Source organism: Oncorhynchus kisutch, linkage group LG4, assembly GCF_002021735.2.
Source record: "Oncorhynchus kisutch isolate 150728-3 linkage group LG4, Okis_V2, whole genome shotgun sequence".
NCBI lineage: Eukaryota > Metazoa > Chordata > Actinopteri > Salmoniformes > Salmonidae > Oncorhynchus > Oncorhynchus kisutch.
In genome coordinates, this window is record NC_034177.2 from 82,350,379 (window position 1) to 82,370,176 (window position 19,798).

The 19,798-nt window shown below is 42.2% G+C and overlaps 1 protein-coding gene across 1 annotated transcript in view; it reads right to left on the minus strand.

Annotated features, from left to right (window-relative positions):
* The window catches only part of LOC109879053 (leucine zipper putative tumor suppressor 2 homolog), a 78,783-nt gene that overhangs the window by 45,804 nt on the left and 13,181 nt on the right, over positions 1 to 19,798 (minus strand). The window contains exon 2 of the mRNA XM_020471242.2: positions 1,014 to 1,140. The gene's annotated coding sequence lies outside the window, so the exon portion shown is untranslated. The remainder of the gene's footprint in view (positions 1 to 1,013; positions 1,141 to 19,798) is intronic.

The window sequence follows — 19,798 nt, forward strand, 5'->3', positions numbered from 1 at the left end:
ACAAAATAGCAACCACTGGAGCGCAAACAACATCGTACATACCACCCATATTTACCTTTTTATCTATCTTTCCCTACTATTCTTACTACAACTATTTTAGGGCTGTCCCCGAACCCAAAACATTGGTTGACAGAAAGTTGTCTGTCTGTTTTCGATTGGTCAAAAATGTTTAAGGGGGTATTTCTTCATCTATAGACACAGCCTATGTGTTTTAATAAAATCAACTATATGTACTGAGCTTGTCTGATGCTTTAAGGGCACTGTGATTAAATAATTAAGACGCACAAATTACTCAAGACGGAGCCAGAGGTCAACATAACCAGAAGAAAAAACCTGTGCCCGACCTGACCATCCTCTCTTGCCAGTAACTGGCTACACCAGGGGTCGGCGACCTTTTCATGTCAAGTGCCAATTTATCTTACCATTTCTACCAATCTGCGTGCCAGTTATGGTTTTCATATGCACATTTTCGTGGAACAGTTTCATTTTCATTTATAATGTCTTCATATCTCAATCACTGTCTATCTAAATCTAAATTATACAAATCTAAAGGTTACTTCTATTGCCATTGCCAACTATGTAAAAATAGCCTACATAAAGCCAACCAATAAAAACATTGCACCCTGAAGGTAGAAAATATCCTGATTTAAAAATACATATCCTATCAATCACATTGGCTATGCATGGCCTGTCTGCAAGGAACTTGAAACATCGTATGAACTATCAACCTAGTTGGTCCTGAAGTTGCTCTAGCAAACTTGCAACATTGAACAAATATTCTGGGCCCTCAGAGTTTCCCAAGCCAGTGATCTCCGGACAGACACAGCTGTAGGCTATTTGCGCAAGGGAAGCAAAAGGTAGGCCTACATTGCTAAAACATGTACATAGCTGATAATATAACATGGTGTTTTCATTTGTGTGAGAAGATGGTAGACCAACACCATATACTCATTCATGCTCACTAGATCCATAGGGATATTGAAAGAGAAGAGAATTTTAAGCCCTGGTCATACCTGTTAGTGAGTCCCAGTGTTCTCCTGATTCTCTGCGGGAGACAGGGAGGGAGGAGATACCTCTCATCCCCAGAATCTCACTCCTCCCTGGGATGCCTCTACTCCACTACACCCACTGACCTGGAGCCTGGAAACACAGAGAGCAAAGAGAGACCGAGAGGAACTTAATACATAATACAGATACAGAAACAGAACAGCAAATACATGTTAGTAGCCATTTCTATGACTTTTCATCATGTGAAACTGTAACTCTATAGTATATCTTAAAGGTAATAGTTTTTAGTACAATACACTGGTCATTCAGTTAAATGCACTACCCAAAATGTCTTCTGTGAAGTGAGAGAAGGAGTCCACTGCCCCCTTCTGGTTACTCAGGCAAACTGCCACTGCCACCTTGATATTCCCAGTACAATACCCCAACAAAAAAAGTACACACACACACACACCGATACACACACACATCTGAGGGGAGAGCAGAGTGATATCACACTCTTTGTTTGTTTATCTCTACCATCTCTAGCTTTGACTGCAGTCTTGTGTATGTGTGTGCTCTCTCACACATTCTGAAATAGGTCACTTCAACATGAAACAACAACATTCTCTGATCCACATCCAATAGGAGAGACGGATGAGAGGAGGGGAGAGACGGATGAGAGGAGGGGAGAGACGGATGAGAGGAGGGGAGAGACGGATGAGAGGAGGGGAGAGACGGATGAGAGGAGGGGAGAGACGGATGAGAGGAGGGGAGAGACGGATGAGAGGAGGGGAGAGACGGATGAGAGGAGGGGAGAGAGGGATGAGAGGAGGGGAGAGGGATGAGAGGAGGGGAGAGAGGGATGAGAGGAGGGGAGAGAGGGATGAGAGGAGGGGAGAGAGGAATGAGAGGAGGAGAGAGAGGAATGAGAGGAGGAGAAAGGAATGAGAGGAGGAGAGAGGGATGAGAGAGGAATGAGAGGGGAGAGACGGATGAGAGAGGAATGAGAGGAGGGGAGAGAGGAATGAGAGGAGGGGAGAGAGGAATGAGAGGAGGGGAGAGAGGAATGAGAGGAGGGGAGAGAGGAATGAGAGGATGAGAGAGGGATGAGAGAGGGATGAGAGGAGGAGAGCGGGATGAGAGGAGGAGAGAGATGATATGAGGAGAGGAGGAGAGAGGGAGGAGAGAGGGAAGAGGAGATGAGGGAAGAGGCGATGAGGGATGAGAGGAGAGAGGGAGGAGTGAGGGATGAGAGGAGAGAGGAGAGGGATGATATGAGGAGAGGAGGAGAGAGGGAAGAGATGAGAAGAGGAGAGAGAGGGAAGAGGGGGAAGAGAGGAGATGAGATGAGAGGAGATGAGATGAGAGGAGATGAGGAAAGAGAGGAGATGAGGGAAGAGAGGGGAAGAGGGAGGAGAGGGAAGAGAGGAGGAGAGGAGAAGAGAGGAGGAGAAGAGAGGAGGAGAGAAGGGAGAGGAGGGAGAGAGGAGGAGAGAAGAGAGCGGGAAGAGTGGATGAGAGAGGAGGAGAGCGGGAAGAGAAGAGAGGGAAGAGAGGGAGGAGAAGGGAGAGAGGAGGAGAGAGAGAAGAGAGAGGAAAGAGAGGAGGAGAGAGGGAAGAGTGGGAAGAGAGGTATGAGAGGAGGAGAGTGGAGGACAACATTTAACTGTATCCCTATCTCTCTCTCTCTCCCCTCTCTAATGAATGATAGAATTAGCTGATTAATTTCGGCCTACTTGCAGTATCTTTAACCTCTCTTCCTGTAGTTGCCGTAAAGTGACATTCAGGTGGTTCTGGAAGTATTCTCAGGATGATGATTATTTTGTTCTGTCAGTGTGTTTCTGCGTAACAGTGTGAAACGCTGTATCGGTGGTGTGTCTGTCAAGTTAATATTTTTAGGCTAATGGGGGTCCCCCTGATTTCATTGGGATGAGCAAGATAAATGAACTGTTCTATACTCAGCCATTATAATGATGAACAGATGAGATCAAGAATAACAAAAAATGATGCCCCACTCCCTACCCCCCTTTCAGTCTGTGTACTCAACATATATATAATTGTAACGGTCGTCGTATGAAGAAGTTTTCATCTTGATATTTAATAAGAAACGTGAACACCGAAACAAAAACAATAAACGACAACGTGAAAACTAAACCGAAACAGTATGTGTGGACCAAACACTGACACGGAAAACAAACACCCACAACTCAAAAGTGAAACCCAGGCTACCTAAGTATGATTCCCAATCAGGGACAACGATTGACAGCTGCCTCTGATTGAGAACCATACCAGGCCGAACACAGCAATCCCAAATCATAGAAAAACAAACAGACTGCCCACCCAACTCACGCCCTGACCATACTAAAACAAAGATAAAATAACAGAACTATGGTCACCCTGCAAATTAATTACTTAAAAATCATACAATGTGATTTTCTGGATTTTAAAAAATTACAGACCTCTACATGCTTTGTAAGTAGGAAACACTGCCGATTTGCAGGTTATCAAATACTTGTTCTCCCCACTAGATACTTTTGTACCTTTTTCCTCCAGCATCTTCACAAGGTTCTTTCCTGTTGCTCTGGGATTGATTTGCACTTTTCGCACCAAAGTACGTTCATCTCTAGAAGACAGAACGCGTTCCTGAGCGGTATGACGGCTGCGTGGTCCCATGGTGTTTACACTTGCGTACTATTGTTTGTACAGATGAATGTGGTACATTCAGGCGTTTGGAAATTGCTCCCAAGGATGAACCAGACTTGTGGAGGTCTACAATTTTTTTCTGAGATCTTGGCTGATTTCTTTTGATTTTCCCATGATGTCAAGCAGAGGCACAGAGTTTGAAGGTAGGCCTTGAAATACATCCACAGGTACACCTCCAATTGACTCAAATTATGTCAATTAGCCTATCAGAAATGTTCCAATCTGTTTAAAGGCACAGTCAACTTAGTGTATGTAAACTTCTGACCCACTGGAATTGTGATACAGTGAATTATAAGTGAAATAATCTGTCTGTAAACAATTGTTGGAAAAATTACTTGTGTCATGCACAAAGTAGATGTCCTAACCGACTTGCCAAAACTATAGTTTGTTAAAACCTCTTGAAAATAGGGGGCAGTATTTTTATTTTTGGAAAAATAACGTTTCCAAAGTAAACCGCCTATTTCTCAGGACCAGATGCTAGAATATGCATATAATTGACAGCTTAGGATAGAAAACACTCTAAAGTTTCCAAAACTGTCAAAATATTGTCTGCGTGTATAACAGAACTGATATTGCAGGCGAAACCCTGAGGAAAATCCAATAAGGAAGTGCCTCTTATTTTGAAACCATTGTGTTCCTATGCACCCCTATTGGCCATTGAAAGGGATATCAACCAGATTCCTTTTTCTACGTATTCCCTAAGGTGCCTACAGCATTTTGACGTAGTTTCACGCCTTTATGTTGAAGAATGAGCGTAAACGACTACATTGCGTAAGTGGCCAGCTGAGGGCTCTCAGAGTGATTCTTGCGTAAAAGACAGAGGTAGTCATTTTTCCTCTCGCTCCTATTGAAAAGCCAATTGTCCCGGTTGATATATTATCGAATAGATATTTGAAAAACACCTTGAGGATTGATTATAAAAAACGTTTGCCATGTTTCTGTCGATATAATGGATATAATTTAGATTTTTTTTTGCCGTTGTCGTGACCGCTATTTCCGGTGGATCTCAACATAACGTGACCAACAAACGGAGGTATTTTGGGTATAAAAATTATCTTCATGGAACAAAAGGAACATTTGCTGTCTAACTGGGAGTCTCGTGAGTGAAAACATCCGAAGATCATCAAAGGTAAACGGTTAATTTGATTGCTTTTCTGATTTTCGTGACCAAGCTTCCTACTGCTAGCTGGACATAATGCTATGCTAGGCTATTGATAAACTTACACAAACGCTTGTCTTGCTTTGGCTGTAAAGCATCATTTCAAAATCTGAGATGACAGGGTGATTAACAAAAGGCTAAGCTGTGTTTCACTATATTTCACTTGTGATTTCATGAATATGAATATTTTCTAGTAATATATTTTGACTGTTGCGCTATGCTAATTACTGTAGTTGATGACAATTCTCCCGGATCCGGGATGGGTAGTTCCAAGAGGTTTAACAAGAAATTTGTGGAGTGGTTGAAAAACGAGTTTTAATGACTGCAACCTAAGTGTATGTAAACTTCCGACTTCAACTTTATAAAGTGTAATATTGAGATGCAAACTCCCCCAAAAAATGTAAGCCCATAACGATGTGTGTGAGGTGGATACCATTGTTTCAAAGTAGATTTGTTTAAGACTACCAAGAATCACCCTGTGTGACCCTGATTTAGCCCACTGCAGTACTACACTAGTTTCCATCTGAACCCAGCCAGTCTCACTGTCGCCTACAACTCAATCAAACCCAGGAGTTAGTGGCACAGATAGAACACGTACAGTAGCAAGCTAATGCTATTTTTACGTAGTGTTCCTTCAGCTTTGCTAGTCATTAGCTAAAGTCCCCCCCCCCCCCTCTCTCTCTGCTGCTGTCGTTTTCTAAGAAACGTGGGAAAGCAGCTTTGTTGCTATAATACGCCAAGCTGTGTGATGCTTGCCCCACTTTCCACTTTCCCTCTGCTTTCATTGTGTAAGCACACATACATAAAACATGATTTGCCCGCTTCAATTTCTGACTTTTATTCAAAGGGGATTTGGTGGCAGACTACACTAGAGCTAAACAGTGAGAGAGTGAGAGAGTGAGCGAGAGAAATTATATACAGGTGATGACCTCCAGATAATGTACACGACAAATAACTGATGATTAATGAACACCATTTATCGTCTAGTTAAGATGAAGTAAAAAGAGACTGTGTTTGTCTGTACTGCCCTGACGATAGATCTATACTGTTCATTAAACTCAGTGAATGGATCCCCTAAGGCCAGTGGACACTAGGATCCATCCTGGTTACTCCACATTAACCCTGGTGGAGTAGTACTTTGACAATCTAAAGACTACCTTCCTTCCCTCCTTCCTTCCTTGACTTTGTTTCAGATCTATTGTCTACTACATTGTTTTCACCATTACAGTCATATATTATCATAACAGAGTTGTAGAGGGCATCAGGCTGGATCAAGCTTGCTGTGATATCAGTGGCTCTGAAGTGACAGTGTTGTACTACAACCCACCAGCAGAGGGTAGACTCAACTCAACTCAATTCAGTTGAAGGGGCTTTATTGGCATGGGAACAAACTCAGCAAAAAAAAGATACAGGACCCTGTCTTTCAAAGATAATTTGTAAAAATTAAAATAACTTCACAGATCTTCATTGTAAAGGGTTTAAACACTGTGTCCCATGCTTGTTCAATGAAGCATAAACAATTCATGAACATGCACCTGTGGAATGGTCGTTAAGACAATAACAGCCTTCAAACTGTAGGCAATTAAGGTCACAGTTATGAAAACTTAGGACACTAAAGAGGCCTTTCCACTGACTCTGAAAAACACAAAAAGAAATATGCCCATGGTCCCTGCTCATCTGCGTGAATGTGCCTTAGGCATGCTGCAAGGAGGCATGAGGACTGCAGATGTGGCAAGGGCAATACATTGCAATGTCCTTACTGTGAGACGCCTAAGACAGCGCTACAGGGAGACAGGACACAGTGGCAGACCACGTGTAACAACACCTGCACAGGATCCGAACATCACACCTACGGGACAAGTACAGGATGGCAACAACAACAACTGCCCAAGATACACCAGGAACACAATCCCTACATCAGTGCGCATACTGTCCGCAATAGGTTGAGAGAGGCTGGACTGAGGGTTTGTAGGCCTGTTGTAAGGCAGGTCCTCACCAGACATCACAGGCAACAACATCGCCTATGGGCACAAACCCACTGTCGCTGGACCAGACAGGACTGGCAAAAAGTGCTCTTCACTGACGAGTCGCGGTTTTGTCTCACCAGGGGTGATGGTCGGATTCGTGTTTATCGTCGAAGGAATGAGCGTTACTCTGAGGCCTGTACTCTGAAGCGGGATCGATTTGGAGGTGGAGGGTCCATCAAGGTCTGGGGCGGTGTGTCACAGCATCATCGGACTGAGCATGTTGTCATTGCAGGCAATCTCAACGCTGTGTGTTACAGGGAAGACATCCTCCTCCCTCATGTGGTACCCTTCCTGCAGGCTCATCCTGACATGACCCTCCAGCATGACAATGCCACCAGCCATATTGCTCCTTCGGCGCATGATTTCCTGCAAGACAGGAATGTCAGTATTCTGAAGAGCCCAGATCTCAATCCCATTGAGCACGTCTGGGAACTGTTGGATCGGAGGGTGTGGGCTAGGGCCATTCCCCACAGAAATGTCCGGGAACTTGCAGGTGCCTTGGTGGAAGAGTGGGGTAACATCTCATAACATGAACTGGCAAACCTGGTGCTGTCCATAAGGAGGAGATGCACTGCAGTACTTAAAGCAGCTGGTGGCCACACCAGATACTGACTGTTACTTCTGATTTTGATCCCCCCCCTTTGTTCAGGGACACATTATTCCATTTGTTAGTCACATGTCTGTGGAACTTGTTCAGTTTATGTCTCAGTTGTTGAATTTTGTTATGCTCATACAAATATTTAGACATGTTAAGTTTGCTGAAAATAAACGCAGTCAACAGTGAGAGGATGTTTCTTTTTTTGCTGAGTTTATGTTTACATTGCCAAAGCATGTGAAATTAATAAACAAAAGTGAAATAAACAATACAGTAAATATTACACTTACACAAGTTCCAAAAGAATAAATACATTTCAAATGTCATTATGTATTTATAGTGTTGTAACGATGTGCAAATAGGTAAAGTACAAAAGGGAAAATAAATAAACATGGGTTGTATTTACAATGGTGTGTGTTCTTCACTGGTTGCCCTTTTCTCGTGGCAACAGGTCACACATCTTGCTGCTGTGATTGCACACTGTGGTATTTCACCCAGTAGATATGGGAGTTAATCAAAATTGGATTTGTTTTCAAATTCTTTGTGGGTCTGTGTAATCTGAGGGAAATATGTCTCTCTAATATGGTCATACATTGGGCAGGAGGTTAGGAAGTGCAACTCAGTTTCCACCAAATTTTGTGGGCAGTGTGCACATAGCCTGTCTACTCTTGAGAGCCATGTCTACCTACGGCGGCCTTTCTCAATAGCAAGGCTATGCTCACTGAGTCTGTACATAGTCAAAGCTTTCCTTAAGTTTGGGTCAGTCACAGTGGTCAGGTATTCTGCCACTGTGTACTCTCTGTTTAGGGCCAAATAGCATTCTAGTTTGTTCTGTTTTTTTTGTAAATAATTTCCAAAGTGTCAAGTAATTATCTTTTTGTTTTCTCATGATTTGGTTGAGTTTAATTGTGTTGCTGTCCTGGGGCTCTGTGGGGTCTGTTTGTGTTGGTGAACAGAGCCCCGGGACCAGCTTGCTTAGGTTCATCTCTCTGTGGGTGATGGCTTTGTTATGGAAGGTTTGGGAATCGCCTCCTTTCATGTGGGTGTATAATTTAACGGCTCTTTTCTAGATTTGGATAATTAGCTGGTATCGGCCTAATTCTGCTCTGCATGCATTATTTGGTGTTGTACTAAGGATATGTTTGCAGAATTCTACATGCAGAGTCTCAATTTGGTGTTTGTCCCATTTTGTGAATTCTTGGTGGTGAGGGGACTCCAGACTTCACCACCATAAAGGGCAATGGGTTATATAACTTATTGTTAAGGGAATTTTTATTAATGATGACTAATTATGTATACATTTCAATCAGGACTGACTAATCCGAATACTATTATGTTACTGTACATGTATGAATTCTCTCTCTTGCTCCCAGTATTGAATATAATGTAGTCAAGAGTTTAGAACAATGACGGTCTGTTCCTTGGTACAAATTAATGAACTGTCTAGAATGCTTATCTACACTGACTGACCTTGGCTCTAGGCGAGGAGGGAAGGTTTGAGAGCTATAGAGCCTTTCTACCAGTGTCAAGAAGAGACGGAACATTTAGAAAACGTTGATGTCATTTTCAGTTTATAACCTGTGGTAAAATGTGTATGTACTCAGTACTCTCTTGAATAAAGGCTGTTACTTGACTTTAAGACCGGGACTCTGTCCATTCCTATAAAATAAGGGTCTTACAAATCCTTATGAATTGACAGTGTTTAATTTTAATTGGGACTTAAAACAGAGGAATTAAATTGCTTCAACACTTATTCAAGTATTTTTAGCCAGATCCTAATTGGTATGTCGAATTTTATGTTCCTTTTGATGGCATAGAAGGCCCTTCTTGCCTTGTCTCTCAGAGCTTTCTGGAATACTCCCAGCCTAATGAAACAACACTCTCAAACACACGTTCCTCATAATCTAGAATCGTTCTACAGTGGAATGACATCTGATATCGTGATGAACCACTCGAATAGAACAAAGAAAAGTCTACTCCGGATAATAAATAAATCCCAAAATGACATTTCAACAACATTTGAAACCCCATTTCAGTTGTTTCCAGGCCTTAGGCTTTCCACACACCATCACAGCCTGGTAGCTGTTGATTTACTAATTCAATTCACAAATGTTTTACCTCTCCTTTATTTAACCCGGAGGTCCCTTGAGAAAGTATCTAATTTCCACGGTAACCTGGACATCATCCCCATAGTGATCTAATGGTCTGCTGTTAACAACTTTTCTATTTTTCTTCTCTTCTTTTTCTTCTCTCCTCCTCCTCCTTCCCCTCCTCCTCTCAAAACTACACTGCATCCACATCCAGTACCCCAAGGCCTTTCTCAGAGTTTCTCAAACATACTGGTACAGTCCATGTCTCAGGGAATTCAGACTGGAGGGTGGGAATCATTTCCTTTCTGTTATAAATACTTTTCCTCTTCTCTCTCTCTGAGGGTATACTGTGCTGTGTGGAGGGATGTTTGAGATGCTATGAGACCAGCTAACTCTCTGTCTGTCTCTGTCTCTGTCTCTCTCTCCCTGAGGGTATACTGTAGGAATGTTTGAGACGCTATGAGACCAGCTAACTCTCTCGCTCTCCCTGAGGGTATACTGTGCTGTTTGAGATGCTATGAGACCAGCTTTCTCTCTCTTTCTCTCTTTCTTTCTCTTTCTCTCTCTCTTGGTATACTGTCTGTTACACTCTCTTTTTTTTCTGTCTCACTTTCTCCTCTATCACACTAGCCTCCTATTTTCATAATTTCGTCATCAGTGAGAACTCCTGTGGCGTCTGGCTCTCTCTCTGCCTTCACTGACTCAATTCAACCCTACATTCCTCTCTCTCACAGATAATCAGACACTTTCTACTCCATCTCTATTGCTCAAAACAGAGAGCAGAGCTTGCCTGTTGGTGTTGCCATGGGTGCAAACCTATCAGCATATTCTGCACAGATCTACTGTAGAACACGACTGAACAGGCATCACCGTAGAGCACAGATCTAGTGAGCAGGCATCACCAGAGAACTGTCATCTGTCATCCACTGCATCGCTGCTTTGACTTGACTTTGAACTGTGATAGTGAGGAAAAGAGATTCTACAGCTTGTCAAAATTAAACTGCTGTACTAAGACTTCAGTATTGCATCATATCGCTGATATAAGCCTCATATTGTGCTCTTCTTGGACATACACTTTGTTGTTGTGCAGCGGGTCCTTGGTTCAAGCCCAGTTCAGGGAGGAATCAACTGTGTTTTTGATATTAATAAATGTCTCAGTTTTGTTGCAGTCAGTCTTGGAGGGAAAGTTATTATTCTATAGTAGTGTCTCAGGTAGGGACGGGATGATAACAGTATCACGATAAAATGAAAACAAAGCAGACCAAACTCGTTGGTCTTCTGTCGAAGAGGTGTAGTATGAAGGATCGGAGGACCAATGCGCAGCGTGGTAAGTGTCCATCATGTTTTTTAATAAAGACAATAGAACACTCAAAAAAACAAACAAACAATGACGTGAATATACAAAACCGAAAACAGTACCGTGTGGACCAAACACTCACACGGAAAACAAACACCCACAACCCAAAAGTGAAACCCAGGCTACCTAAGTATGATTGTCAATCAGGGATAACAATTGACAGCTGCCTCTGAGAACCATACCAGGCCAAACTCAAAAACCAACATAGAAAAACAAACAGACTGCCCACCCAACTCACCATACTAAAACAAAGATATAATAACAGAACTAAGGTCAGAACGTGACACTGAATGACAACATCATGATGTCTGTTTCCAACATTAGGGCTGTTTTCCTGAAGAAGTTAAATCCACTTTCTGTTTTGTTTCCTTGCCACGATACTAACTACTGGTATCGTCCCAGCCCTGGTTTCAGGTCAGGTAATTAAAACCCTAGACCTCTGTGATACGTCTCAGAGGAGGAGTGCTGATCTGTCCATTAGTTTCAGGTCAGGTCATTAGAACCCTAGAAGACCTCTGATCAGTTCCCCCTGTCCATTAGTTTTATTCATTATGATATAAAAGGCTAAATTGATCCAAGATCAGCACTCCTACAATGTGACGTTTCTTGAATACCAAGCCCTGACCTCAGATCAAATTTAGTCTGAAAAAAGACTGAGACGAGACTAAAGGTCACAAGAGGAGAGATGACAAAGAGAAATGAAACCTGGGAGTACACTGAACCAGATCCTAAACAACTAGAGAAGGGATGGGAGGAAAGTGGAAGAAAGAAGAGAAAGAGAGAGGGGGAAAGAGAGTGAGAGAGAGAGAGAGAGCAAGGAGCGAGAGAGTGAGACTGACAGAGAGAGACTATATATGAGAGAGAGAGAGAGAGACATTAAAATTTGCCAGGGAAATGAGGCCTTGAAGAGAGAGAGATGGAGAGAGAGAGAGATGGAGAGAGAGAGATGGGGGGGGGGAGAGGGAGAGGGGGATAGGGAGAGAGTGAGAAACATTAATATTTGCCAGGGAAATGAGGCCTTGGAGAGAGAGAGATGGGGAGAGAGAGAGATGGAGAGAGAGATGGGGGGGGGGGGGGGGGGGGAGAGGGATGGGGAGAGAGTGAGAAACATTAATATTTGCCAGGGAAATGAGGCCTTGGAGAGAGAGAGATGGGGAGAGAGAGAGAGAGATGGAGAGAGAGAGATGGGGGGGGGGGGAGAGGGATGGGGAGAGAGTGAGAAACATTAATATTTGCCAGGGAAATGAGGCCTTGGAGAGAGAGAGATGGGGAGAGAGAGAGAGAGATGGAGAGAGAGAGATGGGGGGGGGAGAGGGAGAGGGAGAGGGAGAGAGGGATGGGGAGAGAGTGAGAAACATTAATATTTGCCAGGGAAATGAGGCCTTGGAGAGAGAGAAATAAACAAGGGATGATTTCCATGTTGTGTTAAGGCTCTTTGCTGGGTTTACAGCCCTCTCCGTCAACCCTGTGTGCTTCGGCCAGGGTGTGTGTGCGCTGTGGCTACAGTACAGTTTGTTATTTCAGTATGGTGAGACAGGAGCAGGAACAAACAGGGTCCTGTAGAACTTCAGGTCCTGTTCCATTACTAGACAATTGAGATAGTTACAGACCTCTAGCTGGATATAACGTGTTTTAGCACAGACATTGCCATTGAGGGCTTCCACCATTTTAAAGTAGTCAACTGGGTGGGTATTCCTATGGGTTGGTAGGGATCAACCAATGATCAGAGCATTGTCTTCTTTTTCAAATTGGGTTACGTGGTTTGGAAATGGCATTAAGCTATATGACCGCCATCTAGTGAATAAATAAATATATTTTTTTATTTACATTTTTTATTGAATATCCGAAACATGCAATATACTTGCAGTGAAGCCGCTCAACAACTACATCAGACCAGTCATCCAACAGACTCCCATTCAGAGCGACACACAGAAGCATCCAGGGTCAATGCCCTGCTCAAGGGCTCATTGACAGATCTCCCACCAGGCCAAAAAACGTGAACCCGAACCCTCCAAGATCCCCCCCCACAGTTCCCCAAAAGCTGTCCCTCAACCATTCGAGACCACTCCCACAGTCCCCCAAAGAATACAAATAAAAATATCTCCTAACAGTACTAGGGTATATTTTAGATCAATGCTATGCATTTTCAGACATTCCTGAACCTGAGACAAGAAACAGGCTACCTGAGGGCAATACCAAAAGAAATGGTCTATTGATTCTGTATCCTCACAACAAACTCTGCAGAGCTTATTACATTATTTGATGCCCCAAATATTCAACATTTTGTTGGTGGAAAGAATTCTATATAATAATTTTAGCTGAAAAGCACAAAGTCTTGAATTTTGGGTTGTTTTATATCTCAACTCATACACCACCCTGTACCATCAAATCTCTTCCCAACTATTTTGCAATCTGTATGGCACAGTTGTCAACATTCTGGTCCTCAAATGGAACTGGTATACTTTCCTATGTATGCTATTTTTATTCCTCCACAAGTTATGATCCTTTATATTGGGCAGATGGACCCGTTCCCTACCTCCTCCCGCTGCCACCTGCCTCCTCCATTTTTGGGGTAATGCTGTAATCAATTGGTGGTACTCTTGGATTGAGCAGACCTTCCCATTCAATTCTGAACTCCATGAAGAACATAACTCTCCCATTCCAATTTACAATATCAGTTAAGAACAAAATACCATTTTCAAACATCTTTGCCATAAATACAGGTATTTTCTCAACCAGCACATTTGAGTTCAGCCATAATATTTGTTGTAATATTTGTTGTATCTTTTCAGGGGGGTGAAATTGAAATTGTAGCCAGCTCTGCAATGCTTGTTTGAAAAAGAGATACTTTGAAAAAAGTATCATGTTCAATTAATAGAAAATGCGACATGGCAAAGGCAAGAAGGCCATTTTTAAACAATGGATGAGCTTTTCTTAGTAATCTACTTGAGAACCATTTAGGGTTCAAATAAAACTGTTGAATGAGTGAAGCTTTTAGAGAGAGGCTTAGTGCTTTTATATAATCATCTCAACCCACCCAATTCATATTCATTATACAGATAGCCTCGTTTTATTTTGTCTGGTTTAGCTTCCCAGATAAAGCAACATTTTCTTTGCTCATATGATTTGAAAACGAATCATCAGGAGTAGGCAGCGCCATAAGTACGTGAGTAAACTGAGATATGACTAAGGAGTTAATCAGGGCAATTTTTCCATTAATAGACAGGTTCCTTAACGAATTCCTTAACGTCATCTTCATTCAGTGGGAGACGAAAAAGAGAACATCTGCCTAAAATATTTATCTTCCTCTTTTAAAATATTATTCTGAGAATCATAGATGACTCAGTCTTTAGTAACGAGTTTCTGCAAATTATTTTTGTTAGCGGAGATTCAGGAAGAATTTTGTGCATTTTTCTCCATATTTGCTGTATTTTTGTAATAGATTACATTAGATCGTGCTTGAATAAGTTCCTTAGGAACTTAATGTTTTTCCTCAAACTTATTTTGCGTCGTAGTGCTGTTTTTATTACCATCTACCTGTACTATTAGTTCATATGGATTTCCCTTGTTAGTCTTGTCTCTTTAGCCAGAAACTGCTTTTTTATTATGGATGAATATTGAATTGAATGACCTCTGAAGGTACATTTTAAAGGTATCCCAAACAATAAGGGGATTTGCTTCAGGACTCCTGCACTGCAGGTGGCGGTAAATCACCAATATAAGCTGAATGCATTATGCAAACAAAAGAAGAAGACAATTGACTTCTTCAAAATGGACTTGGCCTCAATGGCCCATGCTGTCACAGATGATGGTACAGATATAAACATGAGTCATCACTTACAGCTGGCCAGGTTACTGCCTGACAGACAGGTCAGTACTTACAGCTGGCCAGGTTACTGCCTGACAGACAGGTCAGTACTTACAGCTGGCCAGGTTACTGCCTGACAGACAGGTCAGTACTTACATCTGACCAGGTTACTGCCTGACAGACAGGTCAGAACTTACAGCTGCCCAGGTTACTGCCTGACAGACAGGTCAGAACTTACAGCTGCCCAGGTTACTGCCTGACAGACAGGTCAGTACTTACAGCTGGCCAGGTTACTGCCTGACAGACAGGTCAGTACTTACATCTGGCCAGGTTACTGCCTGACAGACAGGTCAGTACTTACAGCTGGCCAGGTTACTGCCTGACAGACAGGTCAGTACTTACAGCTGGCTGTTTGCTTGAGACAAAAAGGCAGAAGACGGGCACAGTCTGTATTATACACACACACACACACACACACACACACACACACACACACACACACACACACACACACACACACACACACACACACACTCTCTCTCTCTCTCAGATAAGGCTCTCTGTGACAGGATGTCATCATTCCCAGGTTTGCGTGACAACCTGTATTTACTGCCCCAGGGAGGGAGGGAGTGTGTGTGTAGCTGATGAGGACTGACATGGATGCTAGGCCATGCACTCCAGACCAACAGCAGGCTGAACTATAAATATGTCCCCCTCTCCTCCTCTTCTCTCCTCCAATTCCTCCTCCTCTTCTCTCTCTCCCTCTCTCTCTCTCTCTCTGTCTCTGTCTCTCTCCCTCTCTCTCTCTCTCCCTCTCTCTCCCTCTCTCTCTCTGTCTCTGTCTCTCTCCCTCTCTCTCTCTCTCTCTCTGTCTCTCTCCCTCTCTCTCTCTGTCTCTGTCTCTGTCTCTCTCCCTCTCTCTCTCTCTCTCTGTCTCTGTCTCTCTCTCTCTCTCTCTCTCTGTCTCTGTCTCTCTCCCTCTCTCTCTCTCTCTCTCTCTCTCTCTCTGTCTCTCTCCCTCTCTCTCTCTGTCTCTGTCTCTCTCCCTCTCTCTCTCCCTCTCTCTCTCTGTCTCTGTCTCATCCCAAATAGAGTATGAACAAACAAATACAGAATAAAATATGTTTGAATAGCAATTAGAAATATGTCTGAATAGCAATCTGTCCTCTCTCTAGAAGAGGGAGAGAATTTGTTGGGAAATAGGAAGGGGGGAAAGAGAGGGGGAAGGAGAGAGGGGGGTAAGGGGTTATGTAATTGAAACAAATCTCTTTACAGCGCTGCAGTGAGAAAATCAGAGATGACCTGCTACTTCCATCTCCCCCTCTCTTTCTTCCTCTTTCTCTCCTTTGCTCTCTTTTTATCCTGGTAAAGTACTAGAAGACAGGTGTCTCTTGTGATTCTCTCTCTCTCTCTCTCTCTCTCTGTCTCTTTTCTCAAGTCAAATCACTGAATCATCAAGATCTTACCACAGGAACAAACTAGGCCAAAAAATGTAACAAGTTCCAGTCAAGTACATTTTTGCTAACAAACAAGATAATATTAGCTTGCGTTATATCCCCCACACAGGCCCCCACACCCGTTGCCAAAACTCCCAGACAGCCTAATTCTTCTCCTCCAAACACCCTCTAACCCCCTCTCCTGGTCCCCAGCCCGACACAGACAGGACGCTCCAGTGCCCTTTGACCTAATTCACTGTGGTCCCTGTCTGGGAGTGATGCCACCAGGGTTACCAGGGTTACTCAACCATAACCACACAACAGGACGGGCCAGGGGTAGGATGGCGAATGTGTGAGAATTCCCAAGAGAGATGGCTGTTTGACTGTAAATCCTAAATCCAATAAAGCTGACCTTGAGTGAGAGACTTGAGAACTCTCAGACGACTCTTGGTCGACCAAGTTTTTTTTGTTGCCGGGGACAGCCCTACAAACTCTTCACTCTTATTGTTCTGAGAGTTCTCAAGTCTCTCAGTCATTTTTTTCCCCATATATTGACACATTCTATGTGTTTTAATCAAATCAACTATATTCACTGAACTTGTCTGATGCTTTAAGCACACGGTTGATTAAATAATTAAGACACACAAATGACTAGAGGGTGTCCGACCAGCAATTGATTTGATTGTGCCGGGCCAGGCTCAGACATGCTGCGTGCGCTGTGTTAAAGAAAAAGACAGCGAGTGACTGACCTAGCACCCAATGTCTCTCTCTCCTCCCTGCTGCAGTGACCACCACAGAACATCAACGTTTTAATCGCACTTTCCATGTTTGTTAAAGCTGCAATAAAATTACAGCCATTTCTGACTGAAAAGTTCTGTTACAGAAATCCCTCATTTGTTTACGTAAACATTCCCTATTCCCTTAAACCTTGCTCTCTTTACGTGACACATGCATCACAAGATCCAAGATGGCGTCGCAGTCGGACGTGTGCTTGTCTTGTCCCGTGTTAATTAGTTTCTAAATAGTCTGTTTTTAATTTTTTTCAATTATATTTTAATCTCACTTTCCATCTACGAACTAAATATACTTTCCTGCAACCCGCCTCACCCAATGTGGTACGGATCTGCATCTTTTTTTTTATACCTTATATAAAGATATAAAACTGTATTTTTTTGTGAAGAATCAACAAGTGGGACACAATCATGAAGTGGAACGACATTTATTGGATATTTCAAACTTTTTTAACAAATCAAAAACTGAAAAATTGGGCGGAAGATGGATGGAGCCAAATACAGGACCATTCTGGAAGAAAACCTGATGGAGTCTGCAAAAGACCTGAGACTGGGACGGAGATTTGTCTTCCAACAAGACAATGATCCAAAACATAAAGCAAAATCTACAATGGAATGGTTCAAAAATAAACATATCCAGGTGTTAGAATGGCCAAGTCAAAGTCCAGACCTGAATCCAATCGAGAATCTGTGGAAAGAACTGAAAACTGCTGTTCACAAATGCTCTCCATCCAACCTCACTGAGCTCGAGCTGTTTTGCAAGGAGGAATGGGAAAAAATTTCAGTCTCTAGATGTACAAAACTGATAGAGACATACCCCAAGCAACTTACAGCTGTAATCGCAGCAAAAGGTGGCGCTACAAAGTATTAACTTAAGGGGGCTGAATAATTTTGCACGCCCAATTTTTCAGTTTTTGATTTGTTAAAAAAGTTTGAAATATCCAATAAATGTCGTTCCACTTCATGATTGTGTCCCACTTGTTGTTGATTCTTCACAAAAAAATACAGTTTTATATCTTTATGTTTGAAGCCTGAAATGTGGCAAAAGGTCGCAAAGTTCAAGGGGGCCGAATACTTTCGCAAGGCACTGTATATTTCACTGGTCATCCCCAAAGCCAACACCTGCTTTGGCTGCCTTTCCTTCCAGTTCTCTGCTGCCAATGACTGGAACAAATTGCAAAAGTCACTGAAGCTGGAGACTTATATCTCCCTCACTAACTATAAGCATCAGCTGTCAGAGCAGCTTAACGATCACTGCACCTGTACACAGCCCATCTGTAAATAGCCCACCCAACTACCTCATCCCCATATTGTCTTTTTGTTGTTGCTCTTTTTCACCCCAGTATCTCTACTTGCACATCATCATCTGCACATCTATCACTCCAGTGTTAATGCTAAATTGTAATTATTTCGCCACTATGTCCTATTTATTGCCTTACCTCCCTAATCTTACTAAATTTGTACACACTGTATATAGATTTTTCTATTGTGTTACTGACTGTACGTTTGCTTATCCCATGTGTAACTCGGTGTTGTTGTTTTTGTCGCTTTGCTTTATCTTGGCCAGGTCGCAATTGTAAATGAGAACTTGTTCTCAACTGGCCTACCTGGTTAAATAAAGAATAAAAAAATTAAAGTTAAATAAAGAATACATTTTTTAAAGTTAAATAAAGGTGAAATAAAAATAAATTAAAAAATTTAAATAATGTGACCACAGACCTATTCGCACAGGACTAGTATTACTCGAGAACGTTGGTTAAGTAATTATTACTCCAGAATGTCCGTTACTCCGATTTGGACGGCATTCGTTTTCTATTCTAGGCGTGAAGATACAGTATTTCAACATGTCCAGGTGATAGGGCCACACTGATAACTCAAGCTTGGTTCTCAAGTTTCTAAACCCTACCAAACCATATTTCCAATAGTGTGGCCAAAGTGATTGAATTGAGGAAGTGTGATATTTTAGCGATCTGCAGCACGTCCTAAATGCCCTCACCCCTCCAGCCTTCAGATGTGAGCTAAACAGTGCAATTGCACTTGAGATGTATTTTAAAGGCTATGGATGAGAATGTGAGCTTGTAATATCCAAACGTGTAGGTCAGCTGTATGCATCTATTAGCAGCAAGGGTTGCATTAAATAGGCTCAATATTTTTTACTGATACATTTGGCAATATTCAATTATTTATTTTCCACCATACTTTGCAAATACATTCATTAAAAATCCACAATGTGATTTTCGGGAATTTTTTTCTCATTTTCTCTGTAATAGTTGAAGTGTACCTATGATGAAAATTACAGGCCTCTCATCTTTTTAAGTCGGAGAACTTGCACAATTGGTGGCTGACTAAATACTTTTTTGCCCAACTGTAAACAAAAGCATTCACTGTGAAAGTTGATAGGCTACATGTAGGCCATTCATATATAGCTAAATGTGTAACAATCTTGTGTGTAGTGGGTGAGGAGTCAGGTGCAGGAGGCAGAAAGTTCTGAATAGCTCCAATCAACCTGCACATGTCCTCTACTGTATGCTTATTGTTCAATGTATGGTTATTTTGACCCTAGGTTATTGTTGTTCCCATTGACAATTTTGATTCTTATTATTTTCATATTGTAAATATCCAAAGTAAGCTTTGGCAGTATGTACATTGTTACGTTATGCCAATAAAGCAAATTTAATTTAAAGTTAATTTTGATTGTTTATTTCACTTTATTATCTACTTCACTTGCTTTGTCAATGTTAGCATATGTTTCCCATGCCAATAAAGCCCCTTGAATTGAATTGAACTGAGAAGAGAGAGAAAGATTCCATTTCTTTGTCTCTCTGTGTGAGGATTATTTATGGTC